Source organism: Prinia subflava, chromosome 1, assembly GCF_021018805.1.
Source record: "Prinia subflava isolate CZ2003 ecotype Zambia chromosome 1, Cam_Psub_1.2, whole genome shotgun sequence".
Taxonomy (NCBI): domain Eukaryota; kingdom Metazoa; phylum Chordata; class Aves; order Passeriformes; family Cisticolidae; genus Prinia; species Prinia subflava.
Genome location: NC_086247.1, coordinates 105,339,818 through 105,353,056, shown reverse-complemented (window position 1 = coordinate 105,353,056; position 13,239 = coordinate 105,339,818). Strand labels below are relative to the sequence as shown.

Sequence of the window (13,239 nt, the reverse complement as noted above, 5' to 3'; positions counted from 1 at the left end):
CCAGGGTAGTGAATTGAGATGTTCATTTAATAAGCTGAATAAAAGTTGAAATGACCCAGAGTGGGAGGAGAAGGAAGAAATCCTATTCCCTGATCAACACCCACCAAAAAAAAAACCTTCTGAAGCATTTTGTGAGGAGGAAAAATGAGATTTCCAGGTGATGGTTTGAGAAATAAACCTATAGAAAGAGTTGCCTCAGCAATGCAATTTCAGCTGTTCATCAGGATTGTGCTTGCCAGGTGAATAGCTGATTTAACAGAAAATGATCATTTTAGGATGAGTCGGACTGATTTACAGGCCATGGCCATGTGCCTAACTGTCTTGGTACAACAGGCAGCTCTTCTCAAGACTTGCACGTGAGTCACGGTTGAAGCTGTCAGTGCAGACATACAAAACCAGCAAATAGAAAGCACATTTCATTCTGCTGGGGAGAGGCGAGGAAGCCAAGCAACAACAACGGGAGATGATTTTCTGTTTTTTTGATTTTATTAGAATCCTAGTTTCTGCAGTGCATTTTACATTGTGCACGGCTGCAATTGCTACACAGCACGTGTCAGCACACTGGAACTTGCCATGTGAAAAGAGCTGAATTTCCTGCACCAGAAGTGGAGTTTTGCCTTTCACAATATTCCAGTCCTGCTCTCTCTGGGAGCTCTGGCACACAGAGGAGACCAGCAGGCAGTTCTGTAAACTATAACTGCCATGGTGCAAATTTATAAACACAACTATTTCTTTACCTCAAACCATTTAGTAATTTGTAGAGAGTAATATAAAGGTAAGCCTTTCCACTAGGTTTTTGGTATTTCTTGCAGGATATTTTTGGAAATTCTAGCTCATTACAAACATAGGCTCACAATGGGAGTGGAAGAACACCATGGAAAACTATGGCCAAGTACTCAAGCACATGCAAAAGTATCTCATGGAGCCTATACTCAGGGAGCAAAGAGTGAATAAACCACTGACTCAAAATCGTTTCCATAACCATCTTCCATTAACTGTTTACCTCATGCTTCCAAAAGAGAAATGGGGGGAGGGGTTAGCAGAGGGAATCAACCAGAATCAATCACAAACCAAAAATCCCAAGGAAGTACAGTGCATGAAGGTTCCACCTGGTAAACAGCCATCCAAGAAACAGACGGTTGTAATCAAAACCCTCCAAAACTAACACAGACATCTGTACCAAAATCAGAACACACACAAAATTTATCTTAGAACTCTCCAGTGTGATCATTTGTTGTGAATTAACTATTCATAAGACAAACAGAGCAAAACAAAAACCAGACAGTAAACCAACCAACCAAAGGGTATCATATGCAACAAGTGAAGAGATCTGCCAAGACTTTGTCTTGTACACAGATGCTCAACATCATCTTCTCACACTCTACCCAAGACAAATTTCATTATAAAATGAGTTCCCTGTATTGCTACAATTAAGATTTCTGAAGATAACACCATTTTTCACTGGCAATGTACAAGAAGACCACAGAATCTTAAATTAAACCCATAAAGCTATCCATAAATTTCCCCAAGAAAACACAAGCAAGTGGAAAATAATCTTACAATGTACAGCTACCATCCTCAGACCCAGAACAAAAACGTCTGTTAGGATGATTTCGTAAAGAAATCCTTCATAATTATCTTCTGGGAAACAAAAAAGAAGACAAGAAGAAGTGAGACATATAGCAATCAAATCGAGCTCTTCACCTCCTCTTAATATAGATTTCCCCCTCCTTTATTAAGCAATTTACAAATGATGACTAATCATTTACATACTACAATACGTAAAATACACTTCTGGTTGTTTGGGTGGGGTTTCAGAGGGACTCAGGTTTCCATAAAATATTTCAGGGAGAGTATAAATAGCAAAAAAGGAATCAGTCAGAAAATAGCCATTAAAAGTGAGACAATTTCGTCGGAAATATGCCCCTGTTTCTCGTATGTTTCCAAGATATCTCGTTATTCAGTTATGAATGTACTTTTTACCATTGTCAGTGCTGCACTGACAGCACTGCTATGGAAAAACATACAGGATTATTCCCTTTCTTGCGCATCCACAGAAATGTCAGGGATGATTTGACTGTCAAAACCTTCAACACTGAAGTGACGCAAAAGGCTGAACAAATGCACTTCTGTTTTTGATCCTCAGGTAGAAACCACAAAGCTTGTTGCTAGGCAAAAACCACCTTCTTGATATGCAAGTGAGCAAAATTTCACAGGGTGTTGGGATCTTAGCAGTCTACAGGAGCTTGCGGCAAAATTTCAGCCCCTAATTCCTTAAAGCAACTCGAGTGTTGCACACAGCAATACAACAGAAAATACAGGGACCTACCAAGCCACTTGCAGATCCACTTTAATGGAACTATAATCTGTTTGTATAGAATTCATAAGTGCCAGCTGCTCAGCATACACTGTGGGATGGGAATGCTGAGGATTTTTTTCTTAAATGCTTTTCCTTTCAACATGATTTTCATTTTAGAAGCTGAAGGTACTACTGAGCTTGAACAACTACAGTCAGAGCTTGAAGAGAAAGGGATGGAAGAAGGCGTGGATGGTCACATACATTCATACAACACATACCACGCAAATTCCAAGAAAAGTCTGTGGGAAGGAATACAATTAACTTAATGCAAGAGCTTAAAAACTATACCCAGAAGAAGAAATGTCAAAAAAAACAGAACAGAAAAGCAAGCAATGATGTTAGAAAGCCCTATGAAATGAGTACCTGAGAGCTTACCCATCAACTGAAATTCAAGAGAGACAACTGACAAAACCCTCAGAGGCCACCATAGCTGAGCAAGTCCCTTCTGTATTATGCATGAGATGTTTCGATGGCCTCACAGGTACACATGGTGAAGCAGGCATTTCAAGATCATTATGCTCCAAACACTACCAACATCCTCTCTCAGAGAGGAGATGAGCAGGCTTTAAGACCAAGAGTGGACTCTTAATTGCAAGCAGGCAGCAGCAGGCAGGACAGAACGCTGACAGAACGAAATCCAAGGGCTTTCTCCAAACAGATCTGCCAAGTACAGAGGTAAAAGTCATTCCAAAGCCTGAATAGATCCTGCTGCTGAAAACTTGCTTATACTGGCCATATCTATTAGCCAGGATCCATCTCATCCCATCATGATCCTCTACTCTCATGAATGGTTTGCAGGTATTGACTCCATGAGCTGGAAGCAGTGCTGTCAGATTTCCACTAGGCAATATAAACCTCATCCATATGTATCAAGAGAGGATTGACTCATTATTACTAACTCACTCAGACTCCTAGAAGCCACTGGAAATGGACTCCAGCATTATCTTAAGATTATCAGTACACCCAACCCTCAATTTTGCCAGATTCTCATATCTTAAATCATAAGCTTCCTGTTATTCGACATTTAGTCAAATATTCTGGTTTCTACCATTAAGAATATCAAAGAAAATCTCAGGTTTCATAATGAAAACAGAAGTTTCAAACCTTTGGTGGCTTCAAAGAAAACATTCAGCACGTAAAATGCTGAATTTATTGTTAAAAAACAAAACAAATAAAAACCAACAACAAAACCAACAAAACACCCCAAACAACACCACCACCAAATACAAAAAAGGCAAGTAAAATAAATCCCACAGTTTTAGATCAAACAAAGCACTACTCAGTTGTCCATCTCCCAGTCCTTAGGACTAGTTCTAGCAGTTTTTAGGACTATGTGCTCCTTTTCACTGTTCCCCACATTTCCCAAAGAAATACACAAATGCACTTTGTAGCCAAGCTTGCTGCAGTGTATTAGCATAGCAGGATAATAATTCATACCAGTTCTCATATCAAAATGCTTTAGTATGAAAAAAAAAAAAACCTTAAGGCTGTGACATGCACAGAATCCTACAAATTCATTGGCTGTTACAAGACTAAATCTTAAAAAAACAGTGCAAAAAAATTTTAATTGAAGTGTTTGATGTCTTATTTCACACCTCTTCCTCCTCCTCACATTGTCCCCTCTTCATCATCACTCAAAAAACTAATAGTGTGATTGCCTACATTTTCTGCTCCTATGTGCCACAGACCTTTGCAAATAAAAGGTTATTTAGACTCATTTACTGATGGCACTTTACCAGAGACTGTCAAGCAGACACCATTTTTTCCCATGAGTTAAAAAAACATGAGCATCTGCATACAAGCAACAGCACAGAGGCCTCTGACCCAGCTTAAACAGGCCAGAAATCAACCATCAGTGGCAGTGGCGGCGGCAGCCAAATTTGGTGAAAACAGGGCAGACTGAAACACACTAAACTGGATTTTAAATCTTATACAAAAAACAGTTGTCCCTTAAAAGAGGCTATTAGATGATATGGAGCAGCCTCGCAGCTGAAACATCTACCTTTGAATGGCACTGGCCTTCATCCCATTCTGCATGTGAAACTCAGTATTTACAAATAATAGCAAGGATTCTCGAGAACAGTTTAACAACCAAATAAAAATCCCAGAAGCAAATCAACTTTGTGTGGTTTACACCTAATTCCTTTTTTTCAAAGGGATCCTCTTGGTTCTAACAGATTGCCACCAATATTTTTCCACTTTAATCCCCTGTCAGGCGACCTCATGTCAATGTCATCATCTTCAGCCAAATAATAATGATGTTCCCTCCAGTCTGTTATATTTCTGCAAAGCTAGAAGCTTTACCCAGAAAAATAAATATAGATGGCCTGTAGGGAGAGTCTGCTTTGTTTTAATACTTAAGAAAAGGCTTGAATAAAACCACACTCTTTTATCTGTCACAATGATCATTTGAAGTCTTCCAGGATCAGCATGAAAAGATATGAGACTGAGTGATCTGACTAATAAATGTCAATCACACAACTTTAGCAGGAACTGAGTAACACCCAAACTTTTAACAAGCTAATCAGATGTACAAATCAGCACTCCTGGAACGAGTTGTTTGCTTTAGAACAGCCTTCAACACCGCCTCATGAATTTCAAACACATACGCTGAATTTTCTCTCATTCCCCAACAAAACCTGACAAATTTCCCTAAAATCAATGTCATTAAATTAGCTGGTCTCCCTGTTAGGTGGTGGAAAACAGCACAACACTTGGGAGTCCAAAGAGAGAGACATGGAGGCTGCTAGCCATCCTCAGTGCACACACGTCTCCTTGAAACGCACAAAAGTCATTTTGCTTAAATCCTGTAATGAAAACAATAGCCAGCATGGGCAAATACACAATTCAAATGGAAAGAGGGACTGAAACATCTTCCCAGATAATCAAGTCTATTTCTCAGCTATCAAAGATAATTATATCACAAAGTCCTCTTTAGAGACCAATAGCTTTATTTTACAACTAGAGGATGTCTAGGGAGGATCCTTCAGTAATTTTGCTGTAAGGATGTTCAAGAATCTCACTGCTTTGCCAGTATAACTTCTCCATTACCCCACCGTACAAATCAAATACTTTGTACATTTTTCTTACTGTGCCAATAACTGCCCTGCAGTTTAATTAGCTTTCTTGATTTCACAATAGTTTTGTCTTCCTGTGGGAAATAACTGCACATCACCTCATCATTTGTTGTTAGGTTTAAAGAAGCCCATTCCTTTTAGTTGCCAGTTAAACAGGTCTGCATTATTTCCATTACTATCCACCTGCAGTCTGTATTTTTTTCAGTCGACAGTTTGCTTCATCATTTCCTCACTTCTCACCAAGACCACACTCTGGACACAGATGTTCCTGCACCCATCAATATGTAGCAGGGAATGCACCACAAAATCTAAAACCAATTTAAGGACAGTGAATAACACAAGGACATCCCAGAAGGAATACTGTCATTTCAATATGAAACTCTGATCAACAGCACCACATAAATGAACCTGGACTCCCCACAGAGGGGTCTCATCAATGCTGAGGGCAAATCAGAGCTACAGCAGAGAGCCAGTGTGGGAGCCACCATGGACTGAACTGATGAGGATACAGATACCCAGCACAAGCTCACTGAGATAATTAAAGCTGCTGGTGTGATGTCATGATACACTTCTATGTCTAATGAAATCTGGCAGAATATACTGTTTACACTAATTTTAATTTTTATAGAATATATGCATATAACTGAGTTTAATGCAGAAGTTCTTGAAACATTTCTTGCTTTTCTAAGTCAAGCCATCCTTACCCTTTTTCCTTCAAAGCCTTCTCTTTGCCATTTCTCTCAAGTAGCTACAGATTATGCTCATTTTGATTTACACACAGAACTACCAGATGACTTATTTCTTTACTCAGTTCCTCCTAAAGCTTAAGGACTTGACTAGAAAACCAAAGCACTGTGCATTTTGAGCATGTGCCTTTGAAGAATTCAGTCTAAGTAGACTGCAGGTAATAAATGAGCAGCCAGCTAAGCCATCTTTCATCATTCACTAATAACCAAACACAAAACAGTTGAGTCCAAGAGGGGAAAAAGCCCACAACATCCCTAAACAAAAGAAACAAAACAATTTTGTATACTACTAGCACAGTATTTTAAAATACATTACATTCAGGAAATAGATGGCCCATAACTTATCAGCAATTGCTTTACACTTCTTCCAACATCAGCAGGGGATGGAGGCATAAACAGACGAAAATACATCAAGAACTGACCAAGTATCACTGAGTCTCGCATGTGCTTATTCTGATTTTTTTTTCTTTCCCAATTTCTATAATGGCCCCTATATTTCATCCTGCCATTTCTTGACAAATTAGGTGCATTTTCACTAGCACTAGCTTAATTGGCAAATCCTGAAAGAAAATAATTGCTAAGAGCAAAGCAGCATTACACTGATGAAACAGACCTGAGCTTAACAACTACAATTGCCTTAGCAGATAAACACTGACTGCAAAACAGCAAAAAGCTTTCATAAAAGAATTAACAGAAAAAATACTTTACTTTCCTCTAAAAGTCTCTTTTGATTACCAGAATTAAACATAGCACCTATTCCCACTTTCCTAAGGCCATTTTCTGAAACAAAATCAGCCTGCAGCTGAAGTAATATTCTTCATTTCAGAAAAAAACCAAACAAAACCAAAAGCAATAAAGATTAAAAAACAAAATCAAAAAAGCACCACCATATGCTATGAGACATCTCCCCACATACTGTGCTGCTCAGAAAGTGCAATTATACTTTCCAAATTCAAAGACAATTCATATCAAGCTTGTTTCAATGCTGAGTAAGTTTTCTAAGCTCATATTCTAGCCAAGTCTCCTCTATCAAAATCCACAAAGGCTAGATAGATCCTTTGAGAGTTCCCAGTACCAGATGATTTTATACTTTTTAATATATAATTTTATTAGTTTTACTTTATCAACAAAGGAACATTCCCAAAATTTCTTTGACTGTGTTTATCAGAAAATATATTGGAATATAAATGCTTTGTTGATGACTTCTTTTGTGCATTAGTAGACTTAGAAGAGCAACATTGACTGAGAACAGTGTACATAGACGAAGTCTTATCAAGTACACACATTCTGCTATAAACTCCCGTCTAAAATCTTGCAAGATGCATGGACAAGATTTTCATAGTTTTCAATCAGGTCTGGAGATGGCCTGTTTTTAACTCTGACTCTCTAAAGAATGGCTGTTTTTTCATGTCAGATCCACATGCCTTTTTTCTCAGTATTGGAAGCCCTTCTGAAAAAAAAGAAAATTAAGGCAGAAGCATTATGTTTCTGCCCTAATACTACAGAGAAACTATAAACACATATAATAGATATAAATAGCTATATAAAAATATGTTTCAGGTATTAAATCTACATATTTATGTTTGAATATAGGCATATTTGTACTTCATAAAAATATATCAATCCCATTTTGTTGGCTGCAATTTTATCTGGTCTCAGGCAACGCAGTTAAGTTGAATACAACTTAATAATAAATACAACACATTACAAAAAGAAGCCTTAAGTATGCTATGGATTGTATTCAGTACTCTATGTTGCCATGGTTACAAAAGGAAATTTAAAAAAAGGTCAATTATAAGTATAAATTAGAAGTCAAAAGGCCTAATGATTGAATGCATGTTACAAAAGCCAATGAAACCATTACACATTGTAGCAGAATGCTCCAAGCACTGGAGTGCCAAATAACCCCAACGTATGCTCACTTACAGAAATAACAAACAAATCAAGCTTTCTAACTTTTGTCTCTTCCTTTGTCATGTGAAAAAGAGATTAAGACCCATCCTAAAATATGTACTGATACATTTCCTCCTTAGCAGCATCAGGACAATGTGATACACACTGCAATCAGCTGCTGAAGAAACAAAGGAGGACATTCAGTTATGAAACACCAGTCAGGTATTTCCACTGTCACCCTGAAGGCCAGCAAGAGAAAGAAATCCTCTTCAGAAAGAGTTACAGTAGTCAAGACAGAAAAGGCAGAAGCTCAGGTTCGTGGAACAGGCAATACCAGTTCACAGATTTGCAGCTTAGGCTTCTGAAAAGATCTTGCCAGAAACCCTGTGGTTTCAACATTATGTTTGCCTTCTCCAGTGGGTAATTCCAGGCTCTCTGTGATACCGGGAACAAAAGAAAAGGCAGAAAAAGTGTTTCAGTGTCTGATTGTGTTTTTCAGGAAAGAACTTATGATATATTTATGAGAGAGATAAGCAGTTTTGTTAAAAGCATAATTGGCCACTCCACATAAACTCAGGCAGAAAGCTTCATGACACATGAACTAATAAAAGAGCAATGAATACACAGACGAAATCAAATATTTAAGCCAATGTCTCCAAGGAATATGTTCTATTAAATTTCAACTAGGAAAAAAAATATTTAATCCAAAAGGACATTCAAAAAACAATCAGAAAAACAGTGAGCTTTTCCAGTACTTTAAATCTTGTTATACAGATTGAAGTCTTCAGAAGTTCAAATATGATTTTAAAAAAAACCTCCTATAATATCAAAAATTGTGTTTACCTGTGGTGAAACAATCTGTCTTACTTGGCACTAGAAACCACTAACTACATCAATGTTCTAAAAATACTGAGATTTAAATTACAGGAGAGAGGTGTGGGACCAAAACCCTACAGCCTGCAATACATTTGATTTCCACTGCAGAATGGCCATATCATCACATTTTTTTTCATTGCTGTGCTCAGTAACAGGGAAAACAAAAATATGATTATCAAGCACAACAGCAAAATCGCAGAGAATAAATTGCATGAAATTTCAAGGAGAAAAATGTAGGTGGTAGGAATTTACTATGATATATATTAGAGACAGCCCTATGCTAAAAATTCTTTAAAGTAAGGATGTATTTCCAAGCTTGAGTTCCAGTCTGGTCCTCAAATGAGACTGTTAAATGGGACTTTCATTTAAAAGGTTTTTGAAAAAAAAAAGGACATCCATAATAATTGAAGAAGGTATCTCTAAGATTTCAGAATTTAATGAGTACTTTGGAACTTCAGTTGCCCTAAATTATTTAGCTAAAATTTCATTTTGGCTGCTTATGTATATTTTAGTGGCATTCAACTACATAATCCAGTGACTCTTCTTTTTCTCCCTCTAACCATTTTATGAAATTCACCTGTGAATTAAGGTTTTTTTTCACCTATGAACCCCAATTTAGAGTCTAGACTGACCCTGCCCTTCCAAGAACTGAAACCATACTGTTGTGTAAAACACAAAATCTGTTTGGTTAATTAGTTCTTCATATGTAACGCTATGTTATTTGAACCTCAGGATTTATTTTGATACCTTCAAGATTTTCAAAAGCTGATGAAACATGACAACTAGGAGAAAGGGCAAGTCAATAACCACTTTTGTCCCTGTAAACCCAGTTTTCAGAACTGTGATCCTTCTTGCAAATCACCCTTCTGAAAGAAAAAAAAAGGCCTTATCCTTTGCATCCTTTACTGTAACGTGTCAAAGTGCAATGGCAAGAATTTATGCATTTTTCTTCTGATGCTAAAATTTATGTGCCTGAGAACTTTACACAAAATACAAGTAATTGACTGTGTGCCTTTAATTTATGACACACTCTACAGCAAAACACATCTCCTGATCAAATACTGATTAAAAATCTTTACCTGCTGTACAATTTGAGACACTGAGAAGAGGCAAAGAGAATTGCAGTTTCATACAGAAGAACAAAGCAAATAAACTATTCCACAAACAGTGCTGTAAGTGCCACAACATCTCAAAATCACAAAATTTTGACATCCAGTTTCTATTACTTTAAATAAGTAAGTAAAAGATCAAATACACCCTCCCCTTCCACCCCCAGCCCAAACCCCTAGTAAATATGCTCTGTTGCAAAATGGGGTTAAAGCACCCAGGGACTTGTTACGTTTAAGTGTTGACTATAAGCAAGCTCACCAATATTCCAAATTTTAGCAGATACCATCAGAAGCAAGTGTAAATAACCACACACCAGCAACTCTGCTAAAGATTCATTGAACTTTCAGTAATGCATGACTTTAAAAAATATCCATACGATTGAGTGAAAACTTTCACTCCATTATGGAAATGAAAAAATCCCAGTCTAAAATCTCAAAACATTTACCATAAGAAATATCTCTTTGTGACTAAATCACTAATCACCTGACAGTATAAGTTATGGCATATTGTAAAAAAACTTGAGAGGACCTGAAAACTAATTTTACAAGAAAATATATTTGACGTTAACTTCAGCTGTTAGGTATTTTAGCTATTTTCCAAAATAATCCAATTAAAATAGTTGTATCTGAGCAGCCTTCTCTCTCTTCTCCTTAAAACTTCATACTTCAACTGTCAGCTGATTCTTTGCATGCTGATCAGAATTAACTGGGCTGAAGGTTTTTCCTTTTGCTATTGCCTAGGCTTCTATGCTGCACAGGTGATTTTTCACTGCTCTTACAGGTGGGCATTAGCTTTTATACCCATGTACTATATACATGTAATCTGACCAGTTTCATTTTCTTCCCCTAGAAATCCAACTGAAAATTAATGAAACTGTTGAATATCTTAAAAATAAATTATCTAGCACTAAGTTCAGTTCTGGAATTTACTTTTAACTAGCTCCATAGCAGTCTCCAGTTGGAGAGCTTGTGGGCACACTATAGGTTGTCTTCTAAAAAGCAAAGTAATGTCTTCAGAAAATATCCATTTTTTAGAAGGGACCAAGCACAGGTCCATCAGCATCTTCTGCAACTGCACCATGCAGTCCAATATGTTAAAGGCTCAACAGCACCCAAAAGCTTTGATTCAAGTTGAGAATTGTGCCACAAAATTGTGCCTGATCCTCAGAAGCTCCTGCATGTATGGAGACCTGAACCAACCTCAAGCCTGTGATCTCATTGTTACATTTAGGGATAACTTCTTGCATCATTGAAAAATGAAATGGATAAACCCCCAAGGAACAGTAACATGTCTCTCTTCTTTCTACTCTCTTCTGAATCTTAGTTCTCCTAAAAGAGTTTCTGAGACCAACAGCATGATGGAAAACAAATGAACAAGTCAGCACCTCCACGCTAGTACAGCAGGACCATAAAAATAGTTGGGGTAAAAGTAAACCCCATCTAAACAAGGAGTCTTGAAGCTGGGCTGGCAGAGCTGCTCATACAGTACACCTTCCAACACCAATTCGAGATTGTCAGTAGCTGCAAAGATAACACCTGTGAAGCCACATAAAGCTGTAACTGCTTTTAAAGCCTTTCAGATAGCACTGTGCTTTTAAAGTCTAATTTGCCATTTTAGCTAGAATTAACAAGTTAAATAGACTGCATCCTGTTTGATGAGGGAAATACTTTTCAAAGTGTGATTACTCAGAATCCTCTACATTTTACAGGAGCTGCTTGGAGCTACCATAATACAAGAAGCAAATCCACCAAAATGAGACAAGAATGTTTAGGGAGAAAGCCAAATCTTGATTAAAATGTAAAATAGCTATCAAGATTCTGTCAATTAGAATACAGAATAAAGAATTACAACAAAGACACTTAAACATTCATAAACCTCCAAGGACAGCTGGACATCAAAATATCACAGACCCTCACAAAAATCTCAGTTTCTTAGCATAATAGGATAAAACCAAACAGAATTTCTGCACTTGAACTCCAACTACGGCAAGTTAAACAAAGTCACTGTAAATACAATACTCTGCTGTTGATTATAAACGATCCTGCTGCTCCATACAAACTCCTCTTGATTGAAATGGGAGTCATAAGAGAAGGAGGAGGATGGTAGAAAACCTGAAGAATGACAGTAATATTGACACTGAAAATGAAGCTATCTTCTTGAACTAAACAGAAATAATCAGACTCTCACATGGCCGGTCTCAGATCAATCTTCCTGGTGCTGCAAGTTACAAATGAAGCCTTCATTGTCTGACAGCTAGAACATAAAACATTGGAACCAAACCAAAGAGATATGAGACTGAAAGCAGACTAAAAGGACAGGACCACAGCTCAGGAGTTCCAACAGTGGAACAGTGAACAGAGCAAGACTTGCTGTGCTGCCACAGCAGCTTGCAGAGGTTAGCTTCAGCAACCACTGTGAGTTCACTTCTGCTCAGGTCAGGGTTTTAGTAACATTCCTGCTATCTACATGGTGCAGCCTTGCACAGGAACTGTACAGCAGCACAAAAACCAAAGGCTTGCTAGACTGCAAAATGGTATGACACTTAGAAGTCAGAAGAATACAAATGTAATTTAAGTATCCCTTTAGTTGTCTGTAAGCCAAGGAAGTAATATTTCAACCTGTTTTTCTAAAACATTTATCCAAGATCATTTAAAAGAATGTACTGAGATGCAATGTGGCTGTAATGGAGCTCACTGTTTAGCCTTCTCATTTCACTGCATAAATTACAGTAATTTATTTCTTCTTGTAACAGTTTTCATTAAGTAAAGGAGATGCTATGCATTTTTCACAGGGATATCAGGATGGCATTCATGACCTGATTTTTAACACCAGTGGGCACAGAAAAAAAATCATGCAAAACGAAAAAAATACATTAATGTTACATTTCAAAAATATTTAAAAAAATGACAGAAGTCAAGATTTTCAGTGATGGCTCCCAGAACATACATAATGTGTCATAAGAAATATTCTGTATTGCTATATTCTATGTTTTATGCAATTTAGCCTAGTTATTATGGTTGTGGGAACCATAAGCAGCCATGCTGGCAATTTCATTCTCAACTGCAATGTTGCACTAATGGAGTTTTGGTACTTAATTTCCCTGTTAGTTTAAAAAATTAAGGAGGAAAAGAAAGGGGGCAAAAGATACAAGGAAATAGCACAAGAAAAAGGAGGAAGA

The 13,239-nt window shown here is 37.4% G+C and overlaps 1 protein-coding gene across 17 annotated transcripts in view; it reads right to left on the bottom strand.

Annotated features, from left to right (window-relative positions):
- The window catches only part of ARPP21 (cAMP regulated phosphoprotein 21), a 195,953-nt gene that overhangs the window by 104,038 nt on the left and 78,676 nt on the right, over window positions 1-13,239 (bottom strand). The gene's annotated exons all lie outside the window — the stretch shown is intronic.